Consider the following 7,500-nt stretch of genomic DNA (forward strand, 5'->3'; position numbering starts at 1 on the left):
TTTCAGTTAATCAGTTGCCTGCTTGGTTACTCATTTGTCGCTCTGACATTTGGTTAACCAGTTGTCGATGTTCAAAATTTCAGTTAATGAGTTGCCTCTTTGAAATTTCAGTTAATGAGTTGGCCCTTTGGTTACTCATTTGTCCCTGTGTCTTTTGGTTACCCAGTTGTCGATGTTCGAAATTCAGTTAATGAGTTGCCTCCTTGGTTAATCATTTGTCGCCCTGACTCTTGGTTAACCAGTTGTCGATGTTCGAAATTCAGTTAATGAGTTGCCTCCTTGGTTAATCATTTGTCGCTCTGACATTTGGTTAACCAGTTGTCGATGTTCGAAATTCAGTTAATGAGTTGCCTCCTTGGTTAATCATTTGTCGCTCTGGCTTTTGGTTAACCAGTTGTCGATGTTCAAAATTCAGTTATTGAGTTGCCTCTTTGAAATTTCAGTTAATGAGTTGGGCCCTTTGGTGACTCATTTGTCCCTGTGTCTTTTGGTTAACCAGTTGTCGATGTTCGAAATTCAGTTAATGAGTTGCCTCCTTGGTTAATCATTTGTCGCTCTGGCTTTTGGTTAACCAGTTGTCGATGTTCAAAATTTCAGTTAATGAGCTGCTCTTATGTTCTATGATTTCCGACCTTGACAACTCATTAACCAGTGTTTCAAACAATGCACCAGGCCATTTGACGACCCCAACTCGGTTCCACAAGCGGGAAAGCAGCACCCCAAGGCCCGGTAAGGGGGCCGAATACATTCCCATCGTGAATTCCGTCCCAAATGTGAAAGACAAGTTTTCAGTTAATCAGTTGCCTGCTTGGTTACTCATTTGTCGCTCTGACATTTGGTTAACCAGTTGTCGATGTTCAAATTTCAGTTAATGAGTAGCCTCTTTGAAATTTCAGTTAATGAGTTGGCCCTTTGGTTACTCATTTGTCCCTGTGTCTTTTGGTTACCCAGTTGTCGATGTTCGAAATTCAGTTTATGAGTTGCCTCCTTGGTTACTCATTTGTCGCTCTGGCTTTTGGTTAACCAGTTGTCGATGTTCAAAATTTCAGTTAATGAGTTGCCTCTTTGAAATTTCAGTTAATGAGTTGGCCCTTTGGTGACTCATTTGTCCCTGTGTCTTTTGGTTAACCAGTTGTCGATGTTCGAAATTCAGTTAATGAGTTGCCTCCTTGGTTAATCATTTGTCGCTCTGGCTTTTGGTTAACCAGTTGTCGATGTTCAAAATTTCAGTTAATGAGCTGCTCTTATGTTCTATGATTTCCGACCTTGACAACTCATTAACCAGTGTTTCAAACAATGCACCAGGCCATTTGACGACCCCAACTCGGTTCCACAAGCGGGAAAGCAGCACCCCAAGGCCCGGTAAGGGGGCCGAATACATTCCCATCGTGAATTCCGTCCCAAATGTGAAAGACAAGTTTTCAGTTAATCAGTTGCCTGCTTGGTTACTCATTTGTCGCTCTGACATTTGGTTAACCAGTTGTCGATGTTCAAATTTCAGTTAATGAGTAGCCTCTTTGAAATTTCAGTTAATGAGTTGGCCCTTTGGTTACTCATTTGTCCCTGTGTCTTTTGGTTACCCAGTTGTCGATGTTCGAAATTCAGTTTATGAGTTGCCTCCTTGGTTAATCATTTGTCGCTCTGGCTTTTGGTTAACCAGTTGTCGATGTTCAAAATTTCAGTTAATGAGTTGCCTCTTTGAAATTTCAGTTAATGAGTTGGCCCTTTGGTTACTCATTTGTCCCTGTGTCTTTTGGTTAACCAGTTGTCGATGTTCGAAATTCAGTTAATGAGTTGCCTCCTTGGTTAATCATTTGTCGCTCTGGCTTTTGGTTAACCAGTTGTCGATGTTCAAAATTTCAGTTAATGAGCTGCTCTTATGTTCTATGATTTCCTACCTTGACAACTCAGTAACCAGTGTTTCAAACAATGCACCAGGCCATTTGACGACCCCAACTCGGTTCCACAAGCGGGAAAGCAGCACCCCAAGGCCCGGTAAGGGGGCCGAATACATTCCCATCGTGAATTCCGTCCCAAATGTGAAAGACAAGTTTTCAGTTAATCAGTTGCCTGCTTGGTTACTCATTTGTCGCTCTGACATTTGGTTAACCAGTTGTCGATGTTCAAATTTCAGTTAATGAGTAGCCTCTTTGAAATTTCAGTTAATGAGTTGGCCCTTTGGTTACTCATTTGTCCCTGTGTCTTTTGGTTACCCAGTTGTCGATGTTCGAAATTCAGTTTATGAGTTGCCTCCTTGGTTAATCATTTGTCGCTCTGGCTTTTGGTTAACCAGTTGTCGATGTTCAAAATTTCAGTTAATGAGTTGCCTCTTTGAAATTTCAGTTAATGAGTTGGCCCTTTGGTTACTCATTTGTCCCTGTGTCTTTTGGTTATCCAGTTGTCGATGTTCGAAATTCAGTTAATGAGTTGCCTCCTTGGTTAATCATTTGTCGCTCTGGCTTTTGGTTAACCAGTTGTCGATGTTCAAAATTTCAGTTAATGAGTTGCCTCTTTGAAATTTCAGTTAATGAGTTGGCCCTTTGGTTACTCATTCTGTCCCTGTGTCTTTTGGTTAACCAGTTGTCGATGTTCGAAATTCAGTTAATGAGTTGCCTCCTTGGTTAATCATTTGTCGCTCTGACATTTGGTTAACCAGTTGTCGATGTTCGAAATTCAGTTAATGAGTTGCCTCCTTGGTTAATCATTTGTCGCTCTGGCTTTTGGTTAACCAGTTGTCGATGTTCAAAATTTCAGTTAATGAGTTGCCTCTTTGAAATTTCAGTTAATGAGTTGGCCCTTTGGTTACTCATTTGTCCCTGTGTCTTTTGGTTAACCAGTTGTCGATGTTCGAAATTCAGTTACTGAGTTGCCTCCTTGGTTAATCATTTGTCGCTCTGGCTTTTGGTTAACCAGTTGTCGATGTTCAAAATTTCAGTTAATGAGCTGCTCTTATGTTCTATGATTTCCGACCTTGACAACTCATTAACCAGTGTTTCAAACAATGCACCAGGCCATTTGACGACCCCAACTCGGTTCCACAAGCGGGAAAGCAGCACCCCAAGGCCCGGTAAGGGGGCCGAATACATTCCCATCGTGAATTCCGTCCCAAATGTGAATGACAAGTTTTCAGTTAATCAGTTGCCTCCTTGGTTAATCATTTGTCGCTCTGACATTTGGTTATCCAGTTGTCGATGTTCAAAATTTCAGTTAATGAGTTGCCTCTTTGAAATTTCAGTTAATGAGTTGGCCCTTTGGTTACTCATTTGTCCCTGTGTCTTTTGGTTACCCAGTTGTCGATGTTCGAAATTCAGTTAATGAGTTGCCTCCTTGGTTAATCATTTGTCGCCCTGACTCTTGGTTAACCAGTTGTCGATGTTCGAAATTCAGTTATTGAGTTGCCTCCTTGGTTAATCATTTGTCGCTCTGACATTTGGTTAACCAGTTGTCGATGTTCGAAATTCAGTTAATGAGTTGCCTCCTTGGTTAATCATTTGTCGCTCTGGCTTTTGGTTAACCAGTTGTCGATGTTCAAAATTTCAGTTAATGAGTTGCCTCTTTGAAATTTCAGTTAATGAGTTGGCCCTTTGGTTAATCATTTGTCGCTCTGGCTTTTGGTTAACCAGTTGTCGATGTTCAAAATTTCAGTTAATGAGCTGCTCTTATGTTCTATGATTTCCGACCTTGACAACTCATTAACCAGTGTTTCAAACAATGCACCAGGCCATTTGACGACCCCAACTCGGTTCCACAAGCGGGAAAGCAGCACCCCCAAGCCCCGGTAAGGCGGCCGAATACATTCCCATCGTGAATTCCGTCCCAAATGTGAATGACAAGTTTTCAGTTAATCATTTGCCACCTTGGTTCATCATTTGCCACTCTGACTTTTGGTTTCCCAGTTGTCAGTTTTCACATTTCAGTTACTGAGTTGACTTTGTCTTTCTCACTCTGTGTATCTCTATCTTCTCTCTGTCTCTCTCAGTGTATGCGAGTGTCTGTGTGTGTTCCACTGCCGCCCGGCCAACCGGGTCCAAAGGCCCGCCACGTTACACACGAAAAACCCCGGTCTCGCTTCGGAGCGACGGGCACCCGGCTTCTCGGTGTCGGACCGACTCCGTTCAGATACCGCTGGATGCCCCTTGCCCCTGGCTTGCTCTGGCAGCCGGCGCGTGCAGGCCGCCCCCTGCCCCGCCGTCTCAGTGGTCGGAAAGCGGTCTCCAGCCAACGGCTGTACCTCGGCCGCGGAAAGAGGCAGCTACACAAGCGAGGCACTGCTCTGTGCGGCCCCGCCACCCCGTTCAGCTGCCGTTGTCCCCGACCGGATCGGACTTTCCTTCCCGAAGTTATCCCCGATAAGCTGCCGCTGACCGACGGCCCGTCAGCCGCTGCGGGACGGCGACACTTTCCCGAACTCGCCCGGGGCCACTTCGGCAATATAGTGTGCGCCGGAGCCGGGGCTTTCCAACGAGCCATCCCCGAACGAAATCGGACACGGGAGTCGGGAGCGACAGGCGTTCGACTGGTGCCGGGCAACCGGGTCCAAACGCCCGCCTTGTTAAACACACGTACACCCCAGGCTCGATTCGGAGCGACGGGCACCCGGCTTCCCGGTGTCGGACCGACTCCGTTCAGATACCGTTGGATGCCCCTTGCCCCTGGCTTGCTCTGGCAGCCGGCGCGTGCAGGCCGCCCCCCGCCCCGCCGTCTCAGTGGTCGGAAAGTGGTCTCCAGCCAACGGCTGTACCTCGGCCGGGGAAAGGGGCAGCTACACAAGCCAGGCACTGGTCTGTGCGGGCCCGCCACCCCGTTCGGCTGCCGTTGATCCGGACCGGATCGGACTTTCCCTCCCGAAGTTATGCCCGATAAGCTGCCGCTCACCGGCGGCCCGTCAGCCGCTGCGGGATGGCGACACTTTGCCGAACTTGCCGGGGTCCAGGCCGATAATATAGTGTGCGCCAGCGCCGGGGCTTTCCAACGAGCCCTCCCTGACCGAAATCGGACACGGGAGTCCAGAGCGATAGGCGTTCGACTGCCGGCCGGCCAAACACAGGCAATCCCCCGCCGTTGCGGACCCGCTCCAGGACAACCGGGTCCAAACGCCCGCCTCGTTACACGCACGAAAACACCGGGCTCGATTCGGAGCGACGGGCACCCGGCTTCCCGGTGTCGGACCGACTCCGTTCCGGTACCCTTGGATGCCCCTTGCCCCTGGCTTGCTAGGACAGCCGGCGCGTCAAGGTGGGCCCCCGCGGCTCCGGCTCAGCAGTCGGAAAGCGGTCTCCAGCCAACGGCTGTACCTCGGCCGGGGAAAGGGGCAGCTACACAAGCCCGCTACTGGTCTGTGCGGCCCCGCCACCCCGTTCAGTGGAAGTTGACCCCGACCGGATCGGACTTTCCTTCCCGAAGTTATCCCCGATAAGCTGCCGCTGACCGACGGGGCGGCAGCCGGTACGGGACTGCGACACTTTCCCGAACTTGCCGGGGTCCAGGCCGATAATATAGTGTGCGCCAGCGCCGGGGCTTTCCAATGAGCCCTCCCTGACCGAAATCGGACACGGGAGTCCGGAGCCAAAGGCGTTCGACTGCCGGCCGGCCAAACTCAGGCAACCTCCCGCCGTTGCGGACCCGCTCCCGGACAACCGGGTCCAAACGCCCGCCCTGTTACACGCACGAAAACACCGGGCTCGATTCGGAGCGACGGGCACCCGGCTTCCCGGTGTCGGACCGACTCCGTTCCGGTACCACTGGATGCCCCTTGCCCCTGGCTTGCTAGGACAGCCGGCGCGTCAAGGTGGGCCCCCGCGGCTCCGGCTCAGCAGTCGGAAAGCGGTCTCCAGCCAACGGCTGTACCTCGGCCGGGCCAAGCGGCAGCTGCACAAGCCCGCTACTGGTCTGTGCGGCCCCCCCACCCCGTTCAGTAGCAGTTCACCCCAACCGGATCGGACTTTCCGTCCCGAAGTTATCCCCGATAAGCTGCCGCTGACCGACGGGGCGGCAGCCGCTACGGGACTGCGACACTTTCCCGAACTTGCCGGGGTCCAGGCCGATAATATAGTGTGCGCCAGCGCCGGGGCTTTCCAACGAGCCCTCCCTGACCGAAATCGGACACGGGAGTCCGGAGCCAAAGGCGTTCGACTGCCGGCCGGCCAAACACAGGCAACCTCCCGCCGTTGCGGACCCGCTCCCGGACAACCGGGTCCAAACGCCCGCCCTGTTACACGCACGAAAACACCGGGCTCGATTCGGAGCGACGGGCACCCGGCTTCCCGGTGTCGGACCGACTCCGTTCCGGTACCACTGGATGCCCCTTGCCCCTGGCTTGCTAGTACAGCCGGCGCGTCAAGGTGGGCCCCCGCGGCTCCGGCTCAGCAGTCGGAAAGCGGTCTCCAGCCAACGGCTGTACCTCGGCCGGGCCAAGCGGCAGCTGCACAAGCCCGCTACTGGTCTGTGCGGCCCCCCCACCCCGTTCAGTCGCAGTTCACCCCAACCGGATCGGACTTTCCGTCCCGAAGTTATCCCCGATAAGCTGCCGCTGACCGACGGGGCGGCAGCCGCTACGGGACTGCGACACTTTCCCGAACTTGCCGGGGTCCAGGCCGATAATATAGTGTGCGCCAGCGCCGGGGCTTTCCAACGAGCCCTCCCTGACCGAAATCGGACACGGGAGTCCGGAGCGAAAGGCGTTCGACTGCCGGCCGGCCAAACCCAGGCAATCTCCCGCCGTTGCGGACCCGCTCCCGGACAACCGGGTCCAAACGCCCGCCCTGTTACACGCACGAAAACCCCGGGCTCATTCGGAGCGACGGGCACCCGACTTCCCGGTGTCGGACCGACTCCCTTCTGGTACCACTGGATGCCCCTTGCCCCTGGCTTGCTCGGACAGCCGGCGCGTCAAGGTGGGTCCCCGCGGCACCGGCTCAGCAGTCGGAAAGCGGTCTCCAGCCAACGGCTGTACCTCGGCCGGGCCAAGAGGCAGCTACACAAGCCCGCTACTGGTCTGTGCGGCCCCGCCACCCCGTTCAGTCGCAGTTCACCCCGACCGGATCGGACTTTCCGTCCCGAAGTTATCCGCGATAAGCTGCCGCTGACCGACGGGGCGGCCGCCGGAACGGGACTGCGACACTTTCCCGAACTTGCCGGGGCCCAGGCCGATAATATAGTGTGCGCCAGCGTCGGGGCTTTCCAACCAGCCCTCCCTGACCGAAATCGGACACGGGAGTCCGGAGCCAAAGGCGTTCGACTGCCGGCCGGCCAAACCCAGGCAATCTCCCGCCGTTGGGGACCCGCTCCCGGACAACCGGGTCCAAACGCCCGCCCTGTTACACGCACGAAAACACCGGGCTCGATTCGGAGCGACGGGCACCCGACTTCCCGGTGTCGGACCGACTCCCTTCTGGTACCTATGGATGCCCCTTGCCCCTGGCTTGCTCGGACAGCCGGCGCGTCAAGGTGGGTCCCCGCGGCACCGGCTCAGCAGTCGGAAAGCGGTCTCCAGCCAACGGC

This window comes from Somniosus microcephalus, unplaced genomic scaffold (genome assembly GCF_052327205.1).
Source record: "Somniosus microcephalus isolate GS21.2 unplaced genomic scaffold, FLI_Smic_1.0 scaffold1183, whole genome shotgun sequence".
NCBI lineage: Eukaryota > Metazoa > Chordata > Chondrichthyes > Squaliformes > Somniosidae > Somniosus > Somniosus microcephalus.